The sequence below is a fragment of the Bos indicus genome, chromosome 27, assembly GCF_029378745.1.
Source record: "Bos indicus isolate NIAB-ARS_2022 breed Sahiwal x Tharparkar chromosome 27, NIAB-ARS_B.indTharparkar_mat_pri_1.0, whole genome shotgun sequence".
Taxonomy (NCBI): domain Eukaryota; kingdom Metazoa; phylum Chordata; class Mammalia; order Artiodactyla; family Bovidae; genus Bos; species Bos indicus.
In genome coordinates, this window is record NC_091786.1 from 14,563,089 (window position 1) to 14,580,784 (window position 17,696).

Here is a 17,696-nt window from a genome sequence, read left to right on the forward strand (position 1 = left end):
AGATGGGGAGCTGGATTGTGGGTGTGGCTGTAGCCCAAAGAAAGAGATGACAGGTCTGGGGAGGGGAGGGCCTCTGCAGGAAAGGGTCAGTCCGCCCAGCAGACAGTTCTGATCAAGCCAACTAAATGGTGAAGCACAGAGAAGCAGCATGGCTGTGGTACCCCAGGAAGTCATGATTGAAACCAAGATCAAGTTCTGTGTTTTTCTGATTTTGATGTTGTTAAGTCAGATCTGGAAACCCATATATTACTGGGCAATCCAGAATATTTTATGAAACTGACTGGATTTGTTTTTTCCTAGTCTAGCAAGAGACTACAAAGCCTGTATGGTGTCTAAGACTGTATTTTCATTGTCACAGTATTTCTTTTATTAGGATTAATTCATGTCAGTTTTATTTACTGATATAAACGCGGACTAGAAAGTGTGTGTGTGTGTTTACATACTTGTCAACACATTAAAGCTAGGCTAACCTATAACTATACCTTTCTGGGGAAGAAGTGAAAACCCTTTTTACTATTCAAAGGTAATATATCTTCCCATAATTAAATATCTCTGTTTTAAAAATCACATCCCTTCTTACTGTCTAGACCCGCTCATTGTGAATTTTTAACTCAAAAAAGTAACTTGCTCCAGTTTTTGAACAAGGAGACAAGAAACTATTCAGTCTTCACAAATAGAATCACAGTGTTTTAAACTGTGAGGGACTTTCCATGTGGTCCAACCTCTTCATTTTACAGAAAGGGAAACTGAGGCAGTCATAGGTGCGGCAATTTGTCCAAAGTGACACAGCTAATGAGCAGCTCAGCCAAAACAAAAAATTGGGATTTCTGGCTTCCAAGTCCTATGACCTTTCCACTGCCCCATGCCTCATCCTAGTTTTATTAAAAAAAAGAAAAGAAAAGAAAAAAAAAATCGGAGAATTGAACTGACACATTTCTTTAGTTCTTCTGCCTCTATCCAGGGTGTAAAAAAAAATCCTGATGTATTTTAAAAGAAACATTTAAAAATGTATCCGGACGGGTAAAGAAGATGAGGAATATTTGTGATATGCTAAGTAGAATATATCTCATTATGCAAGAAACATGGAACTTGGCAGGGGGGGATGCTATTCAGAGCAACTTGAGAAAACTTCAAAGGCAGGACAAAAGAGGGTTCTTTTCATTTATTTGATAATGTGTGGTTGCCATCAAACTTCCAATAGGGTCTGACACCTTTATAATAAACCCCCGTAGAAACTGGGGGAATCTGTCAGACGCATGGAAGGAAAGGCAAACAGTTCCGTTTTTCTCTGGGTTTCCTCGGGTGTAAGTGGGGGCCTTTGCCGCAGCGCTGGCCTGCCAAGCTCCTTCCTGTAGAAACCCGTCTGTGCTACCATGAGTCGTTTGCAGAGGGATCATATTTTGGCAGCCAGGCTAATCCCTCCAAGGTGACCCACTCTTTGGAGAAACAGATCATTTGCAGTTGTTGTTACGAAACGTGCGTGCAGTGATGCATGTCGTTGTTTGGGGGAAAAACAATCAAAGTGTGTTTTCTCCCCATGGCTGCTTGTTTCGCCAGATCTCTCTAAGTAGAAGCGCTATTCTTTCAGAGCAGTTCTAAGTGTCCTGGGGAGAAACACCAGAATGTGGTCAGGTTTCATGTTCAGAAGGAGACATGAGCCCCCTGGTGCAGAGGGAACTGCCCCCATCCCCAGGGGGGAGTCCAGAGACCTCGCCCCTACTCCAGATCAGAGGGGGCTGTCCCTTCACCTTGGCAGGGCCCCCCACCCCTGCGACTCTGGGGCCAACAGAGCCCTTCCTGCCGGCTGTCTGCCTTTGGACCTGACTCGACCATTTCTGGTGTGATTGATGCAAAGGCTATGAGGTTCATAGGTACCCGCGAGGATGAAGGACAGAAGTGTCAGTCACCCTTGGCCTGTGACAGTCTCTAGGTAGGAAAGGTCCTAGGGAAGGATCAGGACACCTCAGGGTGCCAGTCTGGAGTTTAGATGTGTCTTTCAAGCAGGGTTTAGTGGAACACGTGTGAATTTTACCATTAGAACAGACTGGTTTGGGATCCCAGCTATTCTGTTTGCAGTCTTAATGTCATAATAGCCTAGAATCTTCTTGCCTAAGAACCCAATTGACTCCTGCAAGAGCTGAGGACTCTTGTGTCTCCAAAAGGTTATTTGTGGAGCATCAGTCAGACAGTGCTCATGAAACAAGGGGTGCCTGTTGAGTAACTATGGACATGGTGCACAGCATCCCCCCCGCAAACCCCACAGAGTGCCAGTGCCAAATGTTGCAAAGACTCAGAAGTTCTGCAGTGGGAAATACGTTAACCCAGCCATTCCCCACCCCTGGCCACAGAGCCCCTCTTTATATGCAGCATCCATCAACATCTGGGGCAGTTCTGGGAATGCCATTCAGAAATACCAGCCTGGAGAGGTGCTATTTAGTGTTTACTAAATGGTCTCTTGAAAGAGTTCAATTATTTCCTGAGACTCCCGTCTCTGTGAAAGGATTAGAAACCACATCTGTAAAGCACTTCCATATGCTTAGCATGAAGAACCTGGATAAACGGAGATTCGAAGTGTTGAAAAATCATAAATCCACTCCTGTTTTGAACACTCACGTTAATTACTTTGCCCTTTGAACTCACAGCATTTCCATTACTCTGGTGCCGGGATGGGCTTGTACTTCTGGATTCTTGGTTGTCAAAGCCGGAACCAGTCTTAACTGGTTTAAGAGATAAATGTTCGCAACCACGCATGGCTTTGATTTTGGATTATCATCTACAAGCATGTCCGTGTACGTGGAAAAGAGTCTATTTGTAGATCGCTTGCAATCTTCTCTACCTGGTTGCATTCCTCTTCTTTTAATTTTTTTTCCCTGCTCTTACCCAGGGATTTGCAAAACTATATCTGAAGTCGCAGGAAACGTTTCTGATAGATGTTCACAGAAACCCTCCTGAATTCTGGCAAGAGTTTGTGGAAAAGTGCCTGATTCACTTCTAGCTTCAACTTTATAATTTCTCACAGATTTTCACGTCTCCTAATACTTTTGTTTCTCCCTGTTTCCTAGTTCCAGCCACAAGTGTGTTGTCTTTTTCATTTTCTTAACTCTGTGGTCTACCCTTTTTAAAACATTCCTTTATTTTAATCCTCTGCCTGGAGTTCAGCACTTCTTAAATTAGGTTCTCAATACAAAATTTTTGAAATATGAAGAAACAGAGGTAAATAGGGCTTTTTACTGCAGGACTTCTGAGTGCCTTTAATAGTCTAATATGCATTGTTAATCTCCAAAAGGGAGATAGAACAGTGTTTTCCTAACTTATACTACTGAACCTCTACCTCAGCCCCTTTAATAGCATCTTAGAGGAATGTTATTCTGCAAATCCCTCTCTGCATCAGACCCAAACATCTCAACCTGTACTCTCCTTAATCATTCCTGTAGCATTATGTACCATTACCCCTTTGACTATCTGTCCCAGTAAAACTAAACTGTATTATAATCATCCTGAAAACCTTTTTATTTCTCCAGATCTTCTCATGATATTCCCTCTCTTCCCCATGGATCCAGTGATCTTTCCTAGCAAATCTAGAATGCTTTAATTTCTTTCTTTCTTCTGCACCTCTATCAAATCACAGCTTCTCTGGGAAAACTTGACTGACCAAGCAATCTACAAAGCTTTAAAGTTCCAGGAAGCCATCACTTAGGACAGTAAGAGAAGGAGTTGTGACTGTAGAACCAAACCCTTGAGAGAGAAGCAGGACCAGGGCTGGTTCCTTTTAGGATGACTCGACCTCACAGAACTTTGCTGGAAGTTGTGGCATCATGAAGAGCAGGGACAGGTGGGTCTCCTGGAGAAATGTCGCCTTTAGATAAGATTCACTTTTGTATAATTTTTTCTGGCATGCAGTTCGTCATTTTATAGAATGAAGAGTTTTTTTCCAGATTATAGATTACTATAGTTTGCAATATTGTCAATGCTTCCTGTTAGCACAAGCATAATCATAGCCAACAGAGGAAGGAAGCATAAAGGAGTTTGCATTTTTTCACCTGTTAGATTTGTTGGTAAATCAAATTTAACCTGAGCACAATACCTTGACAACACTTGAGGTGTGACTAGTGACCTCTGTGCTCAATGGTGATAATGTTAGAGCAGCTGTGAGTTTTGAATCAGATTGTTACTCTCATTCTGAGTTCAGTATCTGATCTGTAAGATTTATCTTTGGTTTCTTATAGTATTTTTTTTCTTTTCCCAGTACTTCTCAAACTTTAATGTATATCTGAGTCTCCTAGGAATCATGTTAAAACACAGATTCTGATTTTTTAAAACTGGAGTGTAATGCTTTACAATATTGTGTTAGTTTCTGCTATACAACAATGTGGATCAGTTATATGTGTACATATATTCCTTCCCTCTTAAGCCTCCCTCCTACCCTTCACCCAATCCCACCCATCTAGGTCATCGCAGAGCACCAAGCCAAGCTCCCTGGTTCCCACTAGCTATCTGTTTTACACATGATAATGTATATATGTTTGTGCTACTCTGTCATTTCATCCTACTGTTGATTGAAACATGCTCCCAGACAAAAGTGAGTTGAGAATCTAACAGATTATTTACACTGAGAAACACATTATTTCATTGCCTGGCATTTTGCACCTTCTTTGCACCCTTTCGCATTTTGTACCCTTCTTATTGCTCTACGTTTTACACTGAACTTTAATGTTATTTGAGAAATCTAGGAACAGAGCAAAATTTAGGCGTGTGTAAGCATTTAATCACCTGGACTTTCTGGTTGTCAGTAGAAGTCTTTGAAGTCTGTTTTCTTATGACTAGTATATTTGGACTGCCAATTTGGTTGTAAATTAGACTTTATTTTATTGTAGTCTTGATTGACTGAGACTCTGCACTCACTTGAAAGGGAATAGCATATTAGCTTATGGATAGTTGGGGGCAGGTAAGATAAGTCTATTTTAAGTATATGAAATGATTAGTGTATTTTATTTTGTAAACCAACAATGTCTAGAGTTGAAGCAATTCATCCTCATGTTTGCTATCTGTGGTGCAAATTAAAGGAAAGAAAGAAAAGCTGTCTTTGCTGTTAGTTCTTTTTTTCCACGAATGGGGGCTATTTTATGTGACTACATAAATCAGTGACTGCAAGGAATCAGTGACTACACTTTCTGTCACTGTGTTTCAACTCTATAGCTGCCTATGAACAATTTGGTCGATTTTAGAGTAAATCAAGATAGGAATGTATTCATTCCATACACATGCCATGGGCACATCCCTCAAGCTTTTGGAAAACAGTTTTTCTCTAAACCTCCATTTTCATTTCCTGATAGCACTTTAGGAAATTCCACGAAGATCCCGATTGATTCTGAAACTCCCGGATTGCCTTTAAAACCTGCTGAGACTCTTGACTGAGGGTTTAAAGAGCAATTTCAAAAATACAATACAGGAAGAGAGGGTGAAAGAATAGAACTTATTAAGCCCAAGAGCCCAGGGAGCAAAGGTCAACGTGGTGAGTGACCAGCGTCCGTGTCACTTTTTGGACAGGGGTCCTGAGGGCGGTGTTGCCAAATGAGCTTTCTTGATCAGATAATCATTAAAGGTATATAAAAAGACCACAGGCTCAGAACAGTGGCTCAGCCAACCAAGATCCTGCTTTGCAGTGGGACTGGCCATTATCTGTCCTTTGTCATCAGGAGAGCAGATTCTCCTTTAAGAACCTGGGGTGTGACTCCCACCCAGGTTCTTGTCTCTCATGTCGTTAATGCTTGGCTTCTGCCTTTGCTTTTACTCCATTGATGATCACTGGGCTCCTTTGCTGGTCCAGGTTTTGTGCTGAGCACAGGAGATACAGAGGGAAATAGCCTCTCCTCTGGATATCTCACCCTGGAGAAGGAAATGGCAACCCACTCCAGTTCTCTTGCCTGGAAAATTCCATGGACTGAGGAGCCTGGTAGGCTGCAGGCCATGGGGTCGCAAAGAGTCGGACACGATGAGCGACTTCACTTTCAGTCTCACTTTTCTGGATATCTCACAGACCCACAGAGGGTAACAGACGGGGAAGCAATTTATCACCATGTGTCGCTAGAGCACCCACAGAGAGGTGAGGAGGCAGAAAGAGGAGTCAGAACTCCTTCAGCTTTTCATTCGTGCTGTTTGAAATCTGTAGGCTAGGACATGAAATTAATATGCCTCTCAAACATTGGAGTGTACCTCATGCCTAGGATTCTTGCTTGGCAAGTCTGTGTTTACCCGAAGGCCTCTCTTTTAGCATTATCTCTCTCTCCATGACTGCAGTCTTGAAGTGGCATCTGAGGTGAAATGTTAAGAAAACATTTGGACATCAGGCCAATAAATCACAGAAGCTGTTTTGCTAGTCAAGTGTAGTGACATTTTTAGAGAAGACACCAGAATCTGCAATAGCCGTGGCTGTAAGTCCTTCCTGTACCTATGGGTTGGGATAATGAAAGACAGATCTGAATCTTACTAGGGTGTCCAGGTGGGCTGGTGAGGTGGCAGAACCTTCTGCAAAGACGAAGGTCATCCGTGAGGTGAAGGTGGCCCAGGTACGCAGGAAAAGTTCAGGGAAACAAGGGATGGATAATTACACTGGGGGGAGGCGTATCCAGGAGCACCGAGTTCCTGATGGCCAGGAAGGATTCACACGCCCGGTTTCTCTCCTGGATGCAGCAATGCTAACCTTTCCCTCCAGTTCAAGACTTTATGGAATGTAGCAAAACCTCCAAAGAGTGGGAATAAGGTACCTGGCTTAACTGAATTTTCTGCCTTAATTAAGAGTAAACCCTTCGGTCAGGCTTCCTAGGTGGCTCCAGTGGTAAAGAACCTGCCCGCCAGTGCAGGAGACATGGGTTGGATCCCTGGGTTGGGAAGATCCCCTGGAGAAGGGCATGGCAACCCACTCCAGTATTCTTGCCTGGAGAATCCTGTGGACAGAGGAGCCTGGTGGGCTACAGTTCATGGGATCACAAAGAATCGGACACAACTGAAGCAATTTCACAGGCACACACAAACGTTTGTTAAGAGTAAACCCTTTTATTAAAAAAGGAAATCCTTTTATTAAAAGTAAGCCATTTTCCCCCCCTTCTCTCCTCTTGTCCATGAAAATGTCTTTTATATGATACAGTGAATACCCTTGAATCTTTGGGATTTAGTTGAGGTTTGGGGATTTCCCCAAGTTCATTTGACTTTGGTATTATATCTCATGGTAACAGATGAGAATGTATGTCTCAGAAATTCAGATGATTTTCTATAACTTTAAACAACCAAAAGACACTAGTTATGTTTTCATGTGCGATGTGAAGGTTCTGGTCAGTGACATTAAAGTTTACCAGCACTGTGGGATGGCACCCCACTCCAGTACTCTTGCCTGAAAATCCCATGGACGGAGGAGCCTGGTAGGCTATAGTCCATGGGGTCGCTGAGGGTAGGACACGACTGAGCGACTTCACTTTCACTTTTCACTTTTCACTTTCATGCATTGGAGAAGGAAATGGCAACCCACTCCAGTGTTCTTGCCTGGAGAATCCCAGGGACAGGGGAGCCTGGTGGGCTGCCGTCTATGGGGTCGCACAGAGTCGGACACGACTGAAGTGACTTAGCAGCAGCAGCAGCAGCACTGTGGGATGCAGGCTGATTTTAGTGTCTATGACAAACAGAAAACATGTTCTTCTGTTACCTTACAACAGTTTTGCCACCAAAAGGAAAGAAAATGGACAATAAGAAAATAGAACCTACTACTTAAAATAAATGTAATTAAAGGTGGCTAGAAACTGTCTTTGAAAGCTATTTCAAAACCATGCCTGGTATCAATGGCGTATATGGATCGATGGGTAGAGACAGATGTTCCTAAGTTATTTCTAAGCTCTTTTTTTACTGTAGCCATCAGAATCCCATGAAGGTTAAAAGCTATAATTATCACCTTTTCAACTTGCTAAGTTATATTTTCATCGTCGGAGGTAATTTGTATTACTGAATCTATATACCACATGATTACATAGTTTGAAAATACGAAATGTTGTCTTTCCTTAGATTAAATCAGTCGAGATGGAATTTGGTGTAACTATAAGAATACTTAGAATGGTCATTTATCACATCGTTAATTTGTTAACTCAGAATCAATCTTTATTCATTTTGGCTTTACTAATTTAAAATTTTATGATTAGGGCAAAAGTTGGACTAGAGTTATTTTCAGAATTTGTGAAAAGCCTAATTAGATTATATAATTGCAGAAATAGAAACAGTCGGTGACTATTTAAAGCTACTTAAGAGACCATTCTCTGGACGTTTTCCTGTACTTGAAAAACATTGATAAGCTATTTAAAAATCATTCCTCAGTCTAAAGGAATCCTGAAGACGGTTTGCTTTTCCTTGCTGTGTGTGTGTGTGTGTGTGTGTGTGTGTGTGTATGTATGATGTTGTGATGTATTTATTTCAGGCATTATTATGGCCAGACCAAGGAATGGCCTCTGGTTAACAGAGGACAACTTTTAAACAGACAATCCATAATGTGATATGGAGATCTTCACCAGCATTTGTTTATGAGTTGATTTTGAGCAGCTCAGCACTCATGTGCAAAGGAAAGAATCTTTTAAAGTAGTGAATACATTTTTAGACTGAACCACCCACCCAATTTCATTCTTCATGTGGCTGTGATATCAGAGTACTAGTATGTCCAGGGAGAAGGCAATGGCACCCCACTCCAGTACTCTTGCCTGGAAAATCCCATGGATAGAGGAGCCTGGTGGGCTGCAGTCCATGGGGTCGCTGAGAGTCAGGCATGACTGAGCAACTTCACTTTGACTTTTCACTTTCATGCATTGGAGAAGGAAATGGCAACCCACTCCAGTGTTCTTGCCTGGAGAATCCCAGGGACGGGGGAGCCTGGTGGGCTGCCGTCTATGGGGTCGCACAGAGTCGGACACGACTGACTCAACTTAGCAGTAGCAGCAGCAGCAGTATGTCCAAGCTGTGTGCTATTATAGAATGTACTAGAACTAGACAGCTAGAACCATAGTATGATTAAGGTGCCTTTGATGGGCTGGTTCACCAAAGTAGTACAATAATACTCTCATAATAAAGTAATTTCACCTATATGAGGGACCATTTGGCTTTTTGTACTCTGGACTATGACGTGCATTATCATTTATAACATGTTTCTTGGGACAATGCTTTCTACGGTGGGTTGTGGTTTATAAAATTTTAAGTCAAAGAACACCTGTGTACATATTTGATTTATGAGAGTGGGAGTAAACTGTTTAATAAGACGAATCTTGAGAGATTTAAGAGTCTTTCTTTGAATAGTCGTGTATCACACAATTATGATCTTCATGGCATTTCCAACATACTAAGTCTTTCAACATCATAATTATGAATTTCATAATTTCATTACATTGAGCAGGGAGGGTTTCCATTGTTACATCATTAAGAGTGGGGTTGCTTGTTCATGGGACCTTGTTTGTGGATGGAACTTTATTCTTAAAAATATAAAAGTGTACTTTCTGGGAGGATTCTTTTAAAAAAAATTTAACAGCACCTTGTTTCTTTTATTGAAGTGTAGATGATTTACAATATTATATAAAAGGATTCTTTATTTCACAGTTTTTATTAATTCCAGCTATTCTTCCCCTGGCAAGCCCACATTCATGGAGTTTCCCGAATGTAAAAACGTTCTTGCCTGAAAAGTTCCATGATTCTATCTTGAAAGTTAAACTTCAGACCTAGATGTCATGCAGATACTGGTTTTATGTGGCATGTTTCATGCTTGCCTCAGGTTATTTATGAGCTTTCTATTTCTCTGGTTCCTTCTCTGTCTTCCCTAAAACGAGGCCACAGCGATGGTTACGCTGGGGAGCAGGCACCATTCCTGCCTGGGTTTTAAGAAGAGATTGCTGGGTCGGGAAGATCCCCTGGAGAAGGGCATGGAAACCCACTCCAGTGTTCTTGCCTGGAGAATCCCATGGACAGAGGATCCCAGCGGGCTAAGTCCGTAGGGTCGCAAAGAGACAGACATGACTGAAAACAATTTTAGCGCACACATCGCCCTGACACGGGAGCTCTTTGGGGCCAGGTCTTCGCTCCAGGTGTGCCCACGGTCTTGGGGGTTTTGTTTTATTTTCTTTCTCAGCTGTCTTTCTCCCTTTAAGGGCTCTGAAATCCCTGCAGGGCATAGGAATTCTTTGCCCTCTTCTTGGCTGCCTTTCAGAGGGCATGTCTTTTTTTACTGCCTCTGATAGGCGTTTCCTGCTCTTTTTTTTTTTTTTTTTTCAAATTGCTAAACTTGAAAAAGTTTTTGAACCTTGAAAAATGTGTGTCCTGATCTACTTTCCGGACTCATGCCAGTGAGTAAAATTACGCTAATTGCTTTTAATCTCCCAGTCACTTCAGTTCTGGTGTGAGAACATTGTGGTACGTGTGAACAGGTTTTTGTGCCAGAAAAATAATCAAAAACCCTTGCTCCGAAAAATAGTGCCATTAGGAACCATCAGCAGCACATAATAATGGCAATTAATGACAATCAGGGGCCAACTTACTGCCTGCCATATCTGACTTTTTTTTAAAGGAGTGAAACATATGAAGTTTATTTTATTATTATTATTTTTTTACTTTGTGCAAGTATTTTTACATCTGCTTGCGATTAGTCTGCCTTGTAACTACCACCTCAGGCCCAGTTCTTTTTAGGGGGAAAAATGAATTCCTTATGTAATAAGTTATAGTTTGGAAAATTTCTCTGACAGACCATGAGCTCTTCTTATGAAACATTCAATACAAAAAAAAAGAAAGAAAAAAAAGCGCGCAGCTGTAATTTACTACAGGAATAGGGGTTTATAATGGAGAGATAGTGGAGCTTATGTATCCATGTTAGTTACTTTCATAAGGATGAGCATTTGTACCTCGTATCTGAATGCAATAATGTAATACAAAGGGTTACAGCATAAAACCCCCTATTATACGGGTGAACAAGAACTTAAGCTAAGAGAGCATGTTATAAAGGGGAGCCCTTCGGATCTTGCTCAAGATGGCTTATTTACTAGAAACATCTTCAGTTTAGGCTTATACGGAAGTATAAACCCCAAAGGCAAAGTAATCGTCAGATTCCAGAATATGTATAAACATCATATGTACTTAAAAAAAAAACAAAAGTGTATTCCAAAAATTTAAATATAAGAAAGAAATACGAAAGCTATGTGTCAGAGACCTGAAAGGCATATTTAACATTAATAACAGAAGGGGCCTGGGCCTCTTGTAGATTTTGAAGTGGTGGTTTTTAAAATTAGAAGCTGGGTATGTTGTGACCTAAGAAGCATATGATTTAGCTGTTGCTAGGGTAAGGGGACTGCTTTTGCCAAAAGCTGAGTAAACAAACAAGATCAACCCACATAAATTGATGTCTCTGGTCCTCACAGCTCATTGACCATCTGCTTGGTTTTTTTTTTTTTTTTTTTTAATTCTGTGTTTTCTCCCCTTCAATATCTGTGTATCTGACACTTTGGAATTCAGATCTGCCTAATGAGATTAGTCAGTCATCTTTGTGGTTCTGCTATTTGCTTTTTTTCTGTGAAAATTTGAACAATCTTGAAAACCCTGGAATCAACCTGAAGACCTAAAAATTTAAGAATGTCTCGTTCTGAGATTCGTGCCTAAGCTGTGAATGTTTCTCCTTGGGTTTTTAAAGTGTTACTTGTTTTTCAGAAGCTGTCTCTTCATTTTGAATGCAGAGGGAGTCTTAAATCTTTTCCCAGCATGTCACATCCCGTTGGTGCGTTGTTTAGATCTGTCCGTAAGCGTTTTTGGACTATGCACAGTGAAAATGGGGAGGACCGGTTTGTTTCTTAGCGTGCTCGAGATTCTAGAAGGGTGTTGAAGACTGCCTTGTCGATGTTAAGGGCTGTGCTAGCAGCCCTCGCTGCAACTTTTCTACTGAAACACCGTGATTTGGGATTGTTTTCATGCATGCTGTGGGAGGAATAATGCCGCTCTTTTTACTGTCTCGCAGGTATGTTGAAAGGCTGAGTGAGGCAATGTATGCGAACAGGCTTTTGAGTTCTTTGGAAGAGAGCTATTTCAATCAGGCATATAATTAGCTTCACCCCCATTATTATTGTGCTGCTTCTAAAACTTGCACAGGGCAGCTCCACGGTAAGGCAGGGTGATAGTTGAATCAGCCCGAAGCCGTCAAGGCTGCCCACCTTTCCCCCCAACCCTTCCAGTTGGGAATGGCTTCATTTTCCCAGGATGGTAATCCCAGGGCTCTGCAGAGAGTTTGAAATGACGTCATCTCCATCAGAGAGTGTGGATAAGCTCTGTTCCCGGACTTGCTCTCTCCTCCAGCTGAGGTCCAGGTGCATGTCTTTTGTTGTACAAAAGCCCACCTTTCTTCCCACCTGGGCTGGATGTCTGAGACCCACTTTGCCTGCGGCTCCTGTAAGTACATGGCGAGTGGACCATCATTCTATCTTCCCTAGAGAAGGGGTGCTCTGACTCAGACTGGCTTCCACCAGCATCCTAGCAGATGGCAAGAAACACATTGCAGAGACTTGGAGAGAGGAAAAAAAAAGCTGCATGCTACCCACGCTTGGGCTGCAGCTGTAGTTGGATATTGGCTTATCAGTGACATTGTGGGAAAGTCCTCATTCCCTGGGAAAAGTGAGTCTTTCTTTTCTTTGCAGGGGTGGTGTCTGCTTTTGTCTGCACCCCCAGCCCTCCATGCAGTCAAAACTGCAAAAGAAAGTCTTTTATATGTACTGTCTCTTAGAGAAGGGGAGAGCCGTGGGGCCAGAGATTGGATTTATAGAATTCTCCCGAAGCGGCTGTCATCTTGGGTTGACTCCTCGAAAGCTCAAGAGAGTCTCAGGAGGACTGAGATTATGAATGAGCTTATATGACTTTTTTGAGCGTTTAAAGCATACTTATCATTGCAAGTAATTGTACAGAGCTCTTTTACCAATATTTTCTCTCGATTTGTAGATCTATGCACAAACATACACAGAGAATATTGTTTTCCACTACAATGGAGTTTGTACGCTGTGGGGAACCTTTGGTTTCTACACGCACTCGAGAATGGAGTCACATACATGTCAAGAGCTCCTGTTCCTCAGGCTTGGAGTGGTTCTCTGTTGCCTCGTTCACTGGCCAGCATTCTGCCCCAGTGGTCATCCAGGGCCCTTATGTGTTGAGGCTTGTGAAGAAGCTGAGCTCCAGTTCTTTTTTTTTTAAACTACAAAATATTTATTTATTTATTTAACTGCACCAGGTCTTAGCTGTGGTATGTGATTTTTTTTTTTTAAGTTGTGGCATGCAAATTCTTGGTTGTGGCGTGTAGGAACTATTAATACTTCCCCAACCAGGGATGGAACCGGGGGCCCCCTGCAGAGGGAGCCAGGAGTATTAGCCACGGGACCACCAGGGAAGTCCCTCCAGTTCTTTCAGTTATTACTTTCTTAAAAACAGGGGGTCTTCCCTTCTTTCTCTTTCTCCCCTCCTCTTCCTACAGGCTTTGATCTTGGACAGGCGGTAGCGGGTACCACAGTCAGGGTCTTAGAGGATGGGGTAGAAGAAAGAGGGATTGGGTTGTTTTCTCCTCCTTCCAGAGGCTGAGTTGCCTTTCTAGGGAGTCTATATGTGTGCCCCAGGCCAGGTGTCCTTTTGGGGAGAAGAGCCAGAGACTGGGTGCCACCGGGCTCTGTGACCCAGGGCATCCTTGTTCACATGCCCTGGGAGCCCAGCTTCCAGTGTCTCCATCCGTTGCCTCTGGCTTTGCCTTTGACGGAGCGGTAGTTGGTGCCCCTTTGCAAAGGCCTCTGAGAAACTTGAGTGACACTGTGCATGCATGCTTATTTGCTCAGTCGTGTCCAACTCTTTGCAACCCCATGGACTGTAGCCCGCCAGGCTCCTCTGTCCATGGGATCCTCCAGGCAAGAATACTGGAGTGGGTTGCTATTTCCTCCTCCAGGAGATCTTCCTGACCCAGGGATGATACCCGCATTTCCTGTGACCTCTGCATTGGCAGGTGGATTCTTCACAACTGTGCCATCTGAGTAGTCCCGGGAGCCATTATGTTTGGAGGCTCAACTTAAGACCTGGCTCTTGAGAGGGAGGGAGGGTGTTTGGCTTATTTTAATCTTGCATCAGTACTTTGAATATTGTTGTCCTGGTGACCCCAAGGGAACTAGCATCTTTACAGGAACACTTTGCTGATGCTCAACGCCCCACGTACGCCTTTGGCGGTCCAGGTCTCCTGGTGACCCAAGTTTTGTTTCTTGCGGACACGTGAACGCTGTCCCTGACACACAGACTTTTTTGACTGAGATTTTGTCTATCATTGAACTTGAAGGGGAGACTCCAAGCGGTCTGAGCCATTACCCCTGACTTGGCCAGGCTCCAGGCTCTTGGCAGCCTCCCAAAGGGAGCCTTCCAGGGGGCGGGCGGCGGGTCCGGGGGCCTGGGCGTCACTTCCTCCGGGGGCAGTGCCCGCCTTGACCCAGCCACCTACCTGGCTGGCTCTGACCCGTGAGCCAGTACTCCTTGTTTATAGCATTAGTAACCCGAAAGGGAGCTCCACCGGAGAGGAGGTTTTTAAAAATGAAAGTAGTCAGTCAAGTTAAGCTGGGGGGACAGGAGGAGAGACTGCCAACTGAAGTGATTTGAGAGGTGCTAAAAGACCCCCACCAGCACGGAGGCCACCCCCAGGGCAGCCTGCACAGCAGGGGCCCTGCCCCCACCCCACTGCTGCCCGGCTGTGGCCTAAGCCACGTGGCTTAAATGCTGGGCCCTCTCTCACTCGTCTGCCGATCGGAGGGGTTGCCAGGTAGGTGCTGTGAATGAGTAAGGTGGGTCAAGGTCTTGACACTCGTGGCCCTCCGGGTACCACTGTGACCTGGGAATGGAGAACCAGATCTCAGCGTGAGAGAACTTGCCAATGTTGCTCGCACCGTGATGCACAGCCACTGATGTTTGGCCTTTGTTGGGGGGACAGAGGTGGGGGAAGGACCCTGGAGCCGTGGGCTCCAGCCACGGGGGCACGGCTCAGCTCCATTCAGGAATAAAGGCCCTGGGCTATGCTAGTGTTGACCTGAGACAAATAGAGGGCCAGAAGCCCTGCAGTTGAAGATGGGTTTATTTGGGGTCAGCACACAAATGCAACTCAGGGTCGGCAACCACGGAGAGCCGCAGCGAAGTCCCCACGCAGCAAGAGAAGGAGAACTCTTTTTATAAAAGAGGGGAAACGGAAGTTGGGGGGCTGTGGGTAACAAAGGGCCCCTCAATTTTCATTGGCTGGGTGCTTCCTTGCTGGGAAAGAAGAGGCGTCTTCCTTTTTCCTGTAGGGCTCTGCTGACATCACAGGACGTGAGAGTGCCCCCTTCTGGTCTCCCAACTCTAATCGAGGTTTCTGTTTATTAATTTTTTACAGTATCTTCAGGGTTTTTTTGGATGCTGTAAATCTGTAAAAATTTCCCCACTTTTAAAAATATTAAAGGATTAGAAATGAAAAGAAACCCTTCTATGTGAGCTGAATTTGACTAGTTTTCATCTTTGGGAGAAATACCAATCTCTTAAGTTCTCTCTTAGATCAGAATCTTACAGTCTTGGATTTCTGTTCCCCATGCTGTTCCAAGTGTGGTCCATGTTCCAACACATCAGCCTCAACTGAGAGCTCCAGAGAAGTGGAGACTATTAGACTCCATCTACATTTTAATACGGGTCCAAAGATTACAGTTTGAGAAGCAATGGACTAGAATATCATTTCAGGGAGGGTTCTGCTAAATTATTTTGGAGTGGGGGAAGACATGAACAGTCATCAGTATGTAAGCACGAATGCAGTCTTCAGATTAATTCATTGATGAAAAGAATGAATGGGTTCAAATACATGAAGATTACGGTGGATGCAGGAAGGAAACAGGCCTGTAACACATTGGTTGGGATGTTGTTTTGTATCCCGTGGGCACTGGGGTGGGATGCATGGAAGCTGTGAGCTTCTGGTTGAGGAAAAAGGATTTTTGTGGTGGTGGTTTTTCAACTCAATGAAGAATTCGAAGCGCCTACCTGATGCCACACTTTGCTTAACTCTTTCACATAATTTATCCCATTAAATCCTGACAACAGTATTTTGCGGTGAGGATGATCACGTGAATGTTTTACAACAGGAAGCTGAGCACCAGGGCAGCTTGGGAAGCCTTCCAAGGCCACCTGCTGGGACGGAAAGACTGCAGTTTGCACCCCGGAGAGCTCAGGCTTCTCACCTAGAGAGCAGTCCAGCTCAAGCTCCTTTCCTGTAACTCGGCCAGGGCTGGGCCTTGCTGGAGACTTTAAACAATTTCTAATTACTTTTGGGAAAGGTTTTTCTCTTAGATCTTCCATGGAGGGTTTGCTCTGTAAAAAGTGGGAGCAGCTCCAAAATAAGAAATATTTGATACTCCTATAAAGACTGACGGTTCTGTTTGAACAGTTGTCTCTTGCTCTCAATCTTGGAAGTTGGTTCCTGATTTTGATTTGAAATTCGAATTGCAGACAATAGCAAAATCAGGAACATACAGGCAGTCTTGGTGTTGAAAGAAAAGTGAAGGGGTGTGAATTTAAAAAGCATGTTCATTGTGCACTTTTTATGAAAAATCTTCCTTTATAACGACTTCTTCAACTTAGTATTTAACATTTCAAAGGATTTCAGAGGACTCTGCCTTCTCAAAAGTTGCCAAAGATTTCAGCTATTGTCATTATTAGACTTCAAAGCAGGGACTGCAGGCGATTTTAATGCCAACGCTTTTAATCCTAACCTTTGTATTGAGATTAGGAACACAAAGCATAGCCCGTAAGGGGTAAACCAAAATTTTTTTTGTTTTGTTTTGCTTTGTTTTTCTTTTCCCCAAAGAATTACAATGAAAGCCCCAAAGCCCCACTCACTGGAATTCTTCTTCACTCATTGATAGGTTTTGTGTTTTTTTTTGGAGCTATAAGCTGTGATGAAATCTGCACAATGGTATCTGTCATTGAAAAAATAGCTGCTGTAATGAAAGGACTTGGCACCTACAACAGACAATTTCAGGTGCTCACAGCCTGTTTCTACAAAAGATAAAGAGCCATGAGTCTCTCCCAAATTACCTTGTATGTGTCATTAGTGTTTGAAGGGCATATGTGTGTTTGGGGGAGTTGGTATAAATTAGCTGCAGTGACTTCAGACAGCCTCAGCCTCGCCTCCGCTGACCACTTACCCACATGCATGTTCAGTTGCTCAGTCCTATTGAGACCCTATAGACTATACCCCATCAGGCTCCTCTGTCCATGGGATTCTCCAGGCAAGAATACTGGAGTGGGTTGCCATTTCCTCCTCCAGGGGATCTTCCTGATCCAGGGATGGAAGCTGTGTCTCTTGCGTCGCCTGCATTGGCAGGTGGGTTCTTTACCACTAGAGCCACCTGGGACAGAGAGTAGTGTGTACCCATTAATCCCAAACTAATGAGGCACAGCTGTAGGAGTTACAAGTGGCATAGTTGGTTTGCTGCTGCTGAGGGAGGGGTTAGCAGGAACTGTTTTAGGTGTGTGGCTGGCTTCATCAGAGGCTTAGGGAGTGAGATAAACAGATGATAAACAGAAAGATAAGGTATACTTGGAAGGATGGAGATGAGAGATAGGGAAAGGTGATAGTGTGTTACGGTACAGACAACACTGAATTCAGAAGTCAGATA

The 17,696-nt window shown here is 43.5% G+C and overlaps 1 protein-coding gene across 2 annotated transcripts in view; it reads left to right on the top strand.

The window, feature by feature from the left end:
• The window catches only part of STOX2 (storkhead box 2), a 196,822-nt gene that overhangs the window by 51,508 nt on the left and 127,618 nt on the right, over positions 1-17,696 (top strand). The window contains exon 1 of one of the 2 annotated variants that reach the window (XM_070781705.1): positions 1-17,696. This exon is cut by the window's right edge and continues 13,708 nt beyond it. The exons of the other annotated variant lie outside the window; for it this stretch is intronic. The gene's annotated coding sequence lies outside the window, so the exon portion shown is untranslated. 2 annotated transcript variants of the gene reach the window in all.